Source organism: Amblyomma maculatum, chromosome 9 (genome assembly GCF_055883805.1).
Source record: "Amblyomma maculatum isolate TAMU_Amacu chromosome 9, ASM5588380v1, whole genome shotgun sequence".
In the NCBI taxonomy this organism is placed as follows: Eukaryota; Metazoa; Arthropoda; class Arachnida; order Ixodida; family Ixodidae; genus Amblyomma; species Amblyomma maculatum.
The window spans coordinates 72833025-72845928 of NC_139352.1; positions in this window are offsets into that span (position 1 = coordinate 72833025).

Genomic DNA, 12904 nt, shown 5'->3' on the forward strand with positions numbered 1-12904 from the left:
TGTGAAGAGGGCATCACAAGGGTCACCAGGGGTAGAAGCGCTAGCTCTGTCTCCGGAACTCACAGGTGATGCTTGGCTGCCTGCGTTCACGGGGCTTTGCGGCGCAAAGCGGTCCGCAAACCGCTCAGCTAGCTCCTCGTAGCTAAGGCCGCTAGAGATGGCGAGAGCGGCCAGCGGCTGCGGGTTCGCTTGTGGCGTTGTGATGCGTCGCAGGATGGTAAAGAGCCGCCGCGAGCTACAGTCCTCCTCCATCTTCCTGCAGAGCGATGCCCACTGCCGGCGGTAAAGTTTGTTGGAATGCCGCCTCGCTGCTGCGTCCAGCCGATTGTATACTGTCCAGTCGGTTGGTCGGTCCGTCCGCCGTGCTCGTCGCTCAGCTTTGTCGCGTTTTTGTCTCAGGTCAAGCAGCTTGTTGTCGGGCGTTGGTTGCCCTGCCCGAACCTCTACGCGGCGAGTGGCTGCGAACGCGCTACGGACGAGACTGGAGAAGAAATCCGCGCCGGACTTAGCTGCGGCTTCTACTTCGCTGCGGAAGCGGTTCCAGTTGACAATGGAGTAAGTGCGCGTGGCGCGAGCTTCCTTGGCAGTGGGCTCAATGAGGATAGAGAAGTGATCAGAGCCCCAAAGTGATGGTGCGCGATTCCAGGTCGCCTCGATGCCGCTGGACGCGAACGCAACGTCTATGCAGGAGCCGGGTGTGCCGCGTCGCCGGAAGGTGGGCTCGCCGGTGTTCAGCGGTGTGAGTCCCAGCTGTGTTACCATGGCGTGTAGGTCGTCTCCTCGCGCGGTGTTTCGGGCACTTCCCCACGCACAATGATGGGCATTGAAATCGCCGAGGATGATTTGTCGGGTGGCACAACACGAAGAGACTGCACTGAACCACTGGGCATTCCACTGCACAGCTGGGCGCACGTAAACACTAGCCACAGACGTGTCCACACCACGTATGCGGACTGTAACAACAACACACTCCTGCACATCACTCGTCGCCGCCGCCGAGTCAACGAGGACATGTTGGACATCGCGCCGCACATAAACCGCGCACCGAGATTTCCCTGGTTTGTGCTGGGGATCACTGCACGGCACTGCTGCACATGTAACCTCCTCACAGGTTGTCGGGGAGTGGTATCCGACGTAGCCGGGCAGCCGCATTTGAGGGTCCCCCTCTTGTGCACGAACGTACGTCTCCTGCAGCGCTACAACCTCAGGAGACTCGTTAGACACTCGTAAACGCAGCTCTGAATAGCGCGCGGCAAGAGAACGTACGTTCCACTGCAGGATGGAAGGAATTCGGGGAGGTGTCCGGCGACTAGCCATGATGTTGGACATCCTGTAAGGAGGCGCCTGCTGCTTCTAAGCAGACGCGCCTGTCGGGAGAGTCCTCCGGGATATACCGGGCGAGGACGCGAATTGCAGCCATCAGCTGCTCGATCTTTTTGTCTCGCTCATCCGGAGAGGTGGTGTGGATGTTGCCCGCGCCGAAAATGGGTTGTGCGGTGCGAGCTGTGGTCTGGGAGCCCCCGGGGTGCTGCTGGCGTTGCTGCTGGCATGGCCGCTGCTGACGCCCCTGCTGCTGGCGCGGTCCCTGGTCCTGTCGGGGCTGCTGGGGTGGGCGCTGGTGCGCGCCGCGGGAGGCCATTTGCGCATAGCTGGGAGCACGCTGGTGCTGCTGGCCACCCGAAGGAATAGTTCCCTCACAGACAACCGCGCGAACGGCCCGCCGGGAGAGGGGCACTTCTGACGTCGCGAGGATAGTGGCCACATGCCTCTCTCTCTGCCACGCAGGGCAGACTGGATTCGTGGCAGCATGGCGGCCTCCACAGTTTGAGCACCGCGGCTTGGCTCTGGCACATTCCGCACTTGGATGTGGCCCGCCGCAACGGGCACAACGCTCCATGGCGAGACAGGCTTCGGTTGCGTGGGCCAGGCTAGAACACCGAGCACACTGTAGTGGGCGAGGACGACATGGTCGGACCGGCAAGACCCGGCCGTGGATGGATATATGTGGCGGCGGGGCAGTAGCGGCGAACCTGAGCCTCAGGGTGCTGCCGTCCAATGAGGCCGCTTTCACTGTCACAGCAGAGTCCACCGCTGCAAGGAGCTGTTCGGCCGTGCGGCGGGTGTCGACACCAAATACCAGCCCGCTGCACTCGTTGATCGGGGCTGGTTCCTTGGCCCGCACGGGCAGGCCACGGATGACCGTTGTGGCCAAGAGGGCATTGAAATTGCCCTCGTCAGCCACGTCCACGGCCACTACGTTGCGACGCGTGTTCACGCGCACTGCTAGCACGCCAGGACGTGGATGAAGCTCCTCCGCCAGGTCCCAGCCTTGTTCTCTGGTGAACCCAGTACCCCGGACTGCAGGGCGGAAAAGCACCGTCTTGTGTGGCAGCGCGGTGGGGGCCACCACAGCCGACGCAGCCCTACGGAGGGCCGCCTGACGGCGCCGCTGGGCCTTGGTTGTCTTGATTGTCCAAGGCACCAGGTTGGTGGGGTCCACTGCTGCCTGGACACACGCGCTAGGCAGCTGCCGTTTTGTGCTGGTCTCCGCCGTGGAGCAGGTGCTGGAGGTTGCCGGTCGCTCCTGCTGCACCAAAGGCATCGCTCCAGCAGGCAGGGTGCTGGATATGCCCATGACTGGAGCGGCTTCTACTGGGCCTGCAATTCCCTCCGGTGGGGTAAAGCGGGAGAAGGAGCCAGAATCAGGAGGCCGGTGGGCCTCCTTCTTGCCACCTGCTGCCTCTAGACTGTCAGTGTCGCTTCGTCTGGGGCTGGGCGAACGCCGCCTCTTGCGCAACACGGAAGTATCCATTGCGGAACCTGCGTCTTCGTCTTGGGACGCCATGTTGTGCACTGCAGTGGGAACTACAGTGTCTGGTTGTGCCTTTTCTGTTTCTGGTGCGCCGCGCGAGGCTTGATCGGGGGCGCATACACTTAGCCCGTGTCGCGTGACGATAGCAGACGGGATGTTGGACGAGCGCAAAGAGCGGAGTGCGTTCTTGGCGGCCTCCGCTGACTGGGTCGCCAGCATCTTCCGTTGTGCAGCGACAAGGAACTGCTGAAGCAGATCGGAGCACTCTTCAATCGCCGGGCGGCACGCGCTCAGGGCTCTCCTGGCTGTGGTGACCTCAGCCTTGCTTTTGCGAGCCCTGCCGCGAGACGCCCAGGAAGGCTCCATTGGCAGAGCTACAGGCTGGCTTTGAGCGAACGCTGCTCAGCTTTGCGCGAACTCCACGCCGCGCATCCGCAGTCGCTACCCTGCGTCTCCACGGCTGTTAGGGTTAGCACTTGTCCCGCTTTACGAGGAGTCCAACAGGTTCAACGCCGAAAATAAAGTCACTCACACGCTCGCTGGAGGTTCCTGGCGATGCCGGGTGCAGAAGGGAGCCCGCTGATCATGAACATTTGATGATGCACTGCTCCAATCCGCCAAAAACAGATAATTTCAACGGGGCTCATGCATCACACGTCCGCTCATCCGAACATGCGTGACGCCATCCTCTCCAAACATTTTCACTCGAACCTGTTTCCGGGAACGTTCGGAGAAAGCCTTTATTGGCTCATACTGTCGTCGAACACAGCTATCCGGGCGAGCGGCGCACCTGGTTGGTCGAGAGAGGTGACATCACCAGGCACCAAAATCGAAGCGACCAACCAGAAGTCTCATATTCTCTAGCGTTCCTGCCATCTGTCCCACACGAACGCGCGCCAAAGAACGCCACGCGACAGGAGCGATGGTGTACCGTCTAAACGCCAAAGGTGTTGGAAGAAAAGGTCAACTAGCGTGACGTAGACGCTGGGGAGAGGAGGATGTGAGCAGGCCTTGTAAAAGTCGAGAAGGTGTTGGCTTGATGACCCGCCTATTTCACGTCGCCAGAGAGTGCGCGCTGTGACTGAACGCTCCGCGTGTGCTATTTCGCACAATAACGGCCGATCGCCCACGACAGCCGTCAGTGTTTTGTACAGTGTGCAAGTGCGTGCGTAGTGGTGGTGGTGGTAGTGGTTATTTGTTGTATATACAAAAGGAAGGAAAAAACAGTTTGGACGCAGAGCTGTTGCGGAGGCCCGCCCGATGTGCCGAGTGCTCAGTGACCTAAGACATTTGCGGGTGGGCCTCAAGCAAACTACTGTATACTGTACCATAGTGTATATATTTCTTTCCTTTTTACCTACCCTTTTCTTTCTCCCTATCGCTCACCTCTTTGATTTCCTCTACCTTTTCCTCGCTATCCCTTTATTTAATTCCGCCGCCCCAGTTCAGGTGCTTCAGATATCAGATACCGGGGCTGGCAAACATCTTTTCTTTCATTTTGTATATACAATAAATAACCACTACCACCACCTACCATCTCCCCTGATGGGGCTGGGACAGGTAGGTCACCGCCGCTTGCGGCGGGGGCTAGCCTGCCACCGAACTATTATCTGTTGTAGGCTGTCATTACACCCGCCACCGCTTCTGTGGTGGACGACAGCTGTTGTTGCGGCGCGCGTCTTTCTCTCCCTCTTCCTTTTCTGTCTTCTCTATTTTCTCTTCTGTCTGTGGTGCGGTGGTAAGACGCCCGACTACTGTGCCGGAGTACCCGGGGTCGAACCCGACCTCGATGGCTGCGTTTCGGTGTAGGCGAAACGAAGAGGCGTCCGTGTGCTGTGCGATGTCAGCGATGGTCGAAGCTACTCCGCAGCCCTAAACTACGGCTCCTCTTTCCGCTTTCACTCCCACCTTCCTTCCTTTACCCCGCCGGGGTGGCGCAGTGGTTACGGCGCTCGACTACTGTCCCCAAGGACGCGGGATCAAATCCCGGCCTCGGCGGCAACTTTTCGATGGAGGCGAAAAGTAAGGCGCCCCGTGTGCTGTACGATGTCAGTGCACGTTAAAGAACCCCAGGTGGTCGAAATTTCCGGAGTCCTCCACTACGGCGTCTCTCATAGCCTGAGTTGCTTTGGGACGTTAAACCCTACAAACCAACCAACCAACCACCTTCCTTCCTTCCCTTTCGGCGCGGTTGAGGTGTCCACAGAAAACAAGTGAGATAGTTACCGCGCCTTTCCCTTCCTATAAATCAATCAATCTTCTGTCCGCACGAGGCAGCGGAGGTGGCTCAGCTACAAAGCCAGTAGCAGGCCCGTGCATTTTGTTGTTGTTGTTGTAGTGGTTATTTATTGTATGTACAAAAGGAAAGAAAAGATGTTTGCCAGCCCCGGTATCTGCTATCTTATATCTGAAGCACCTGAACTGGGGCGGCGGAAATAAAGGGATAGCGAGGAGAAGGTAGAGGAAATCAGAGGTGAGTGATAGGGAGAAAGAAAAGGGTAGGTAAAAAAATTTTCGTTTCCTTCTTCCTACAGCCACAACAACAACAACGAAAGCAAGAGAGGCGAAGTGTCTCCAATGGAAGACGACACCACCTGTTCGGGTGCCTTGGCACGCGCGCCCTCGCGCCCTCGAACTGTGGAGACAACTCAACCATATTTTGACCCGCCCTTCTCATAGCGCTTCAGGAGCGTTTCTGTTATCTGCAATCCCAATATTGAACGCGCGCCAAGGAACGCCACGCGACAGGAGCGATGAACCACCCAAACGCACACTTCTAGGAGAAAGTGTCAAAGATACTGCGCCTTTCCTCCAGAAGTCTCATTTTGTCTAGCGTTCCTGCCATCTGCAATCCCAAACTTGAACGCACGCTACGCAGAAAAGCCGACTTGGCAGCCCAGCCACGTGAGCCAACACCTTCATGAGCCCAGCTCTCGCGCTGGTATGACGTCAGTAGCCACGTGGTGTAAAGCGTAACTACCGGACCATGCTACGCTGAAGTATGGTGTCTAGCTGAAGGCTCGAAACCCCTCGCAATAAAAATCTGCTTACGAGGGTGTCTCCATGGCCACCTCGGAAAACAAGTAGGCGTCATAGCGTTCTTCCTGAAGAAAGCGGGCCCCTTCCTCCCGATCGCGGAGCGTCTCGTATGAGACGCGAGTCGCAGATCACCGGCACTGCCTCATCATCATCAAAACGTTTTATTTCCACCGAAATGAGACTCCTTTTTGGCCCTACCTCGGTGCGTCAGCTGTCGTCCTGTGGAACGAACGCAAGATGATGCACAGTTTGGAACAGTGTTGATGCGCGTGAGACTGTGTGTCCTTTTTTTACGCAAATGCTTTCCGGCTCGTTGTCCCATTGCCGCGACGTCGTTCCCCCCAAGCTCTAATCGGGCCCTTTCAAAGCGTACACTTTGCCGCAAGGTGCCCTCGCTCTGTCGAGATGACACCCAACAGCCAGGAATCCTGCACGGACCATTGATGCCCCACCATACTCCTCCAGCGCGGCATAGTTCGGACACACCCACGAAATTCCGCAGAACTACGTCGTGAGTTAGCTACCATCTTTCTTTTTGTGATCTCGTTTGATTTGTGCTGCTTGGTTAGTTTTTTTATTTATTTATTTTATTTTCATGATGGATGAGCTTCGTTTTATTTCCTTTAATGTGCAAGGCTTCCGTAGTCCCGATAAACAACGGGAAGTACTACAGTTTGCCCGTTTGCATCACATTGACATTTTATTTTTGCAGGAGTGTCATCGGCGGCAGCTTTTCGATGGAGGCGAAAAGCAAGGCGCCCGTGTGCTGTGCGATGTCAGTGCACGTTAAAGAACCCCAGGTGGTCGAAATTTCCGGAGTCCTCCACTACAGCGTCTCTCATAGCCTGAGTTGCTTTGGGACGTTAAACCCCACAAACCCAACCCAACCCATTTTCGCACCCCTGCATTTTCAGTGCATTTTCACCCCTGCAGTGTCATTTTCGCACCCGTGAACACCTTCAATCAGCGTGTCATGGGGCTAGGCATGATGAACACAGTTTCAGAGAATTTGACGGGCACTGGCGATCAATCTTTGTAACGATGGTGGAAGACTCCTGCACCAGCCACAAACAGCCGCGGCGAAACGACAGAGGAAGAGAGGATCCCCCAGGAGCCTAGCGAGGAGGACTTTCGAGGGAGAGAGAAACTTTGAAGCGAGACGATCAAAGTAAAGACTGGTTTCGGGTGCCGTGACTAGAGGCCGCTCACTGACAGAGAAGTGCTGCAATGTGTATATAGCTGACCTGTAAACACATTCTGCGTTCTGCAATTGGAGAAAATGGTCCAGGTATCGGGATAGGAGTGAACTGTAAAAAAAAAAAAAAGAAAAAGAAAGAACCTTTGCATATTTACCTGTGTGTAACAATTAAATGAAAACTTGGAAAAGGTGTTCAGAATGAGTCAAAGCGCTCAGAATGAAAAGCCAAAGCTTGATGATGCTAATTTAGAAAATTTGGAAAGCGTACTTGATCAATTTGTTAATTGAAGTAATTTGAAAAAGCGAGGCCTCAAAGGTGTCAAAACGCTCAGAAGGAAAAGCCAGTGCTTTATGATAATACATCAGAAAATTTACGGAGTAACTTATCAATGAGTTAATTGGAAAGAGGGGGTTCAAAGGTGACCAAATGCTTAGAATGAAAAGGCAATGCTTGATTATGCTAATTAGAAATTGATCAAAATATTAATTGAAGAAATAAAAACTAGAAAATGGAAGGCTGAGATGTGTTATATGGCTCATAATGAGAAGGCAATGCGTGATCAAGATGATAATAAAATATATGGTCTGAAAATGATTAATTAATTGAAAAAGAGGGCTCGAGGATTTCAGAATGAAAAGCCAATGCTTGGCGATGTTAAATAACAAAATTTAGAGTAAGTGATTGACTAAGTCAGTAACTGAAAAAAAAAATGCTCTGAAAGGTGTTAAACTGCTCAGAACGGAAAGCCGTTTGCTGATGCTAGGTAACAGTGTAGAAAAAAAAAATTAAGAAAAAAAATGAAAAGTGATAAACATCGTTCGTGTATATGTGAAATCCTATCGCGTCATATTTAACAGTGGAGCTTAAGTGTGCTCCCAATTTTTTCGTTTCAGCATTATAAAAGAAAAATTACATTCTTAGCGCTCTTTACAAAGCCGCTTCGTTACTTCTAAACAAAAGTATTCCAGAAAGGCCTCAGGTGCTTTCTGAAAACATTTATTTTGCTGTATATAAACATAAAACGGATACCGTTATGTTACCATCTGATGTACCACAAGAAAACTGGAAGACATAGACAAAACGTATAACCCAAAAGATGTGTGCAGCAAAAAAAAAAAAAAAAAATCTGAAAAATGCCACACAAGGCAAGAAGCGTAAGTAAAGACGAAAAATAGCAAGCCGATATAGACGTCCGTGGGCTGTGCGATGTCAGTACAAGTTAAAGATTCCCAGGTGGTGGAAATTACTCAGAAGCTCTCCACTATGGCATCTCTTTCCGCTTTCAATCCTACCTTCATCCCTTCCCATCTTCATCCCTTCCCTTACGGCGCGGTTCAGGTGTCCAAGGAACGTGTGAGACAGATAATACGCGTTTCCTATGAGCCATTACTATTATTATTAGATTTACAATCGGGCGCATGATAGCTGGAAAACATGCATCATACGTTTAAATGCTCACAAAACAATTACACAGCGGCTCCATCAGCAAGAGTAAACTGCATTTATTTCAGCAAACTGCAACCTGTCTTGCGTAACGTTCCGCAGGGTACAGCATTCGAGCTTAAATGCACACACTCTCCCCCACCGTCAAGTGCTGCGGGTTACGACCTTGCGAGCAAATCTCCAGCAGAAGTTCACGTCTTTCACGCTCAGCATTACCTTATTCAGAAAGTTTGAAGACTGTACTGAATACTACTTGAAAGGCTGTGAGCCTGAAAAGAACTGAACAACAAACGGATTCATGTTGCAGCTTGCCTAGTCTTCATTTCACGATGAAAATCTTAAAACTCGTTAAAACATTCGTAATCACAACGCGCAATAGTTTCAATATTTCAAAAATAAAAATTGTTTTATTATATGTGTCCTTAAACCTGGGTCGTTTTGGGACGTTAAACCCTACAAGGCAACACGCCTGTTATGTTATCACGTGGTCAATTTCATGGAATGTGAAAATAATTACTGCTGTTCATATGTATAAAACAACATAAGAAACAATTGTTTCATGCCTATGAACACATTGTTCCGATTGATTAACGGTTATACCACAGTGTAAACACAAAATCTGTACACTAAAGCAGGAGAAATGGCAAGCTGAAAAGTGAAAGTTCAACAAAACTGTTGTCTCGCGGTATGCGGACATTGCTCATGGCCTCTTGCACATATGCCGCAATTGTTGAACCACGGCACACACCAAGGACCGTATCCAGCGGAGTTTCCTTTCACACGCATCTTTCTCTACGGCTGCGCTCTTGCAGAGGCGCCGTGCGAAATTCGAACATAGTTAGGCCTAGCGACGACTAGGGCCGCCAGGGAGCAGTGCAGTTCGTCGCCTTGAGCGTCCGCGGGTAGCGCTGTTGCCGAAAGCCCCACGCTGAAGCGCGAAAAAAAGCGAATTTTTTATTTTTACACAGCCACTTAGCTGCCGCTGCCCGGTTCGGCCGCGTACTACCATTCCCCAAAAACTACAGCCACGGAAGTGCCAGGTGGGTAAATTAAAAAAAATAAATCACAACAAAAATCAAGTCAGTAAAGCGATATGCTTTGCAGAGTAACAATGCAGTACATAAACTAAAATGCATACGCAATAAAATAGTGATGGCGACGAGAAAGAACGCATTTAAAGTCAGCAGTTCCCGTCGACGGCCTGGCGGACTTGTAAAACATTTATGTACTGTATATATAATGTAATTGTAATTATGTCCATTTAGAAATAAAGAAGAAAAAAAAGCTTCTTTATTAGTTGTGGCTTAACTATGGTTAACCGTAGTTGAAGTGCGATAGCAACGGCGGAAGCTTCTTTTGCCTGCTAGATTATTCCCCTGTCACGCCCTATAAGTGTAATGTGCTACATTATTGGAGACACTTAAGCCCATACTTTAAAGAGTATGACGCGAGAGAGTAAAGCTACCTGCCCACGTGTAAATGAGAAGGGTTCAATGCTGCTGAACCGAATGTGGAGCGAAAACATTAGCTGCCGGTGACCGAGCGTTCTTCTTCAAACGTGGCCTCCACCGGGACTACGCAACGACTCGAAACCCAGAGCAGTATTGCTATCGGAATAAAAGAAATTACTAACATCTTTCCTGGTGTGTGTCCCCTTAAGGTCGCATAATGTGATGTTTTTTTTTATTATTAATAGTCGCAAAACCAGCCGTGAACATAGCCAGGTGGTGACGGCGTGACAGCAGTTACACTATGCAATTACCCTCACCGTAATCATTTCCTTTAGTGAGTGTGTGTTACCTTTAGGTTGCGTTCACAGAAACCTCAGCAAGACAACCAGCGAGGAGAAAGAAGTTGAGGGACTCTACTGTTGAGAAAATGGAATTACGCCGCGCCGATAAAAGATAGCGCGAAGGACGCAACCGTTGTATTAAGCTCTCTACTGTAAGTCATTTTAGTCCAGAAAAATATTTCATTAATATAATGCCTTTCAGCTTGTGTAGAGCGCTTTAAGGCCGTATTATTGACTTTAGGCTTTATGGACTTGCTTTTTGTTGCATTTTATTATTTAGTGACGTACCGACACTTCTGTTGCTGGAGTTCTCGGGGAACGGAAATTCGCGGTGCGATCGCCTGGCGTCTGCTACTTGCGCTTCTGAAGGCGCCATGCAAAATTCGAACATCGTTAAGCCTAGCGACGACTAAGGCAGCCAGGGAGCAGTGCAGTTCATAGCCTGGCGCGACCGCGGGTGGGGCCTTGTCGAAAGCCGCGTACTTGAACAAGCCATGCAGGTAATCCTGATAACACTGCTGTTCTTTGTCTTTTTGGATTCAACATCGAAGTAAAAATCTGAAGGTCTCAGATGTCTTTAAGAAGACAGCGGCGAAAACCTACCATTCCTCGCCTATCATTTGTTTCATCGCAAAGTTGTTATTGTTCTCCTCTAATGTGAAGGCACATACCCACACAGGGGGATCGGCCAAGAATTTGGGTGCAGAGATATTAGATTTTACTCCTTTCCAGTCAGTATCGGTCATTCAAGTCGTCGTTTGACATATTGGTCGTTTTGAGTCATTACCATAGCTAAGCATTTTTACTCCTTCCCAACGAGTTGCAGTCGTTACAAGCCATCGTTGGACTTATAGGTCAGTTCGTATCATTAGCAGTCATGATGAGTCATGCCTAGTCATTTTACTCATTTTCCAATCAGTTGCGGTCATTACAAGTCGTCGTTTGACATGTTGGCCGTTTCGTAGTCTTTACTACTTATCGTTAAGCTTTTTTATTAATTTCCAATCATTTGGGGTAATTATAGGTAATTAGCATTAACTTTATCAGTGTCTACAACTTTTATTCATTGCCTGTCACTATCAACCGTTTTCATTCAAGTCTCCCTCCTCACGCGTCCGCTATTTGCGAGCGACACGTCAGCGCATAGGTCACGCGCAGACTTTCGCCTTAAAACACCTGGGCATTAGACGAAAACAGGAATATACTCGAGAAAAAGTGCTACTCGACTACGCCACATGAGCTGCGACTGTAGGAAGAAGGATAAGAAAACGCACGTGCCTGCTACTGACTCTGTAGCTGAGCCACCTCCGCTGCCTCGTGCGGACAGAAGAGAAAATGGAGAAGGAAAAGGACACACCCGCTTTCTATCGTGACATCAAGCCATGCGGACGCAATGTGGCGTAGCTGAGCCACCTATTTTCTCTTCTGTCACGTGGACGTAATGTGACCCAGCTGCGTCGCCTGCTTTTTTTCTTCTGTCCAGCTACGCGTCCAGCTAAGCCTCATGACAGAAGAAAAAATAGCAGGTGAAGCAGCTGTAATGTGGCGTAGCTGAGCCAGCTATTTTCTCTTCGGTCACGTGGACTTAATGTGGCCCAGCTGCGTCACCTGGCGAACCCTACCCAAACATGAAGAAATCAAAGACCTTCAACACTCCCTATATAATGAGGATGTCACCCTGTGGGTATCAAAAGGTTCAGACGCTCACATAGAGGAAACGCTTCAAGAAGCAGTGAATGTAGTCCAGTCATACGCTGACCAGATTGGGCTCACAACCTAAGTCTAAACTACTAGCAGTCAGAAGGAAAATGCAAGACAAAGGAGACATAAAAGTCTACCTGCACGGACTACCCATACCCACAGTCGATACTATTAGAGTACTCGGGCTCTATCCAGAGCAATAGGAAAAGCAATGTCACTATACAACAGGCTGGAAATGACTGTGCAACAAATCACTAGACTGATACACAGAGTAACGGCTAGAGAGGAACGAAAGAGGCTGACATTTGTCGTCTTATCCATGCCTTTGTACTAAGTCGGTTCACATACTCAGTTCCTTAATTTCGCCTTATTCAATCTGACAAGGATAAATTATACAGACTCATTAGAAGCACATACGAGGCTGGGCTAGGTCTATCCAGAAATACTTCAACCGAAAAACTTCTCTAACTTGGGATACACAACACTGTATCACAGCACATAAGACAGCACGGCTACAAAGATTAACGAACTCTAAAGCAGACAGACAAATTCTCAGCCGCATGGGAATTAATGCCAAACCACTAGCCAACCACCCAGGCCAACTACTAAGAGGAGTGCGCGACAAAATTATCTCCAAACCTTTGCCAAAAAACATGCATCCCTCCTTCCATGAAGGAAGGAGGAAAGCTAGAGCTAGGGCGCTAAACAGAAAATACCTAAATCACGATGGGGTGGTGTACACCGACGCCTTGGACTACAATAAGGCTGAAGGTGGCTTTGCTATCTGTATTATTAAGCTTTCCAGTAACGTCAGTAAATGCGCATCAGTCGCTTCGGTCAAAGTCCGCCACTCGGACGTCAGTAAATGCGCATCAGTCGCTTCGGTCAAAGTCCGCCACTCGGACCAAGCGGAAGAAG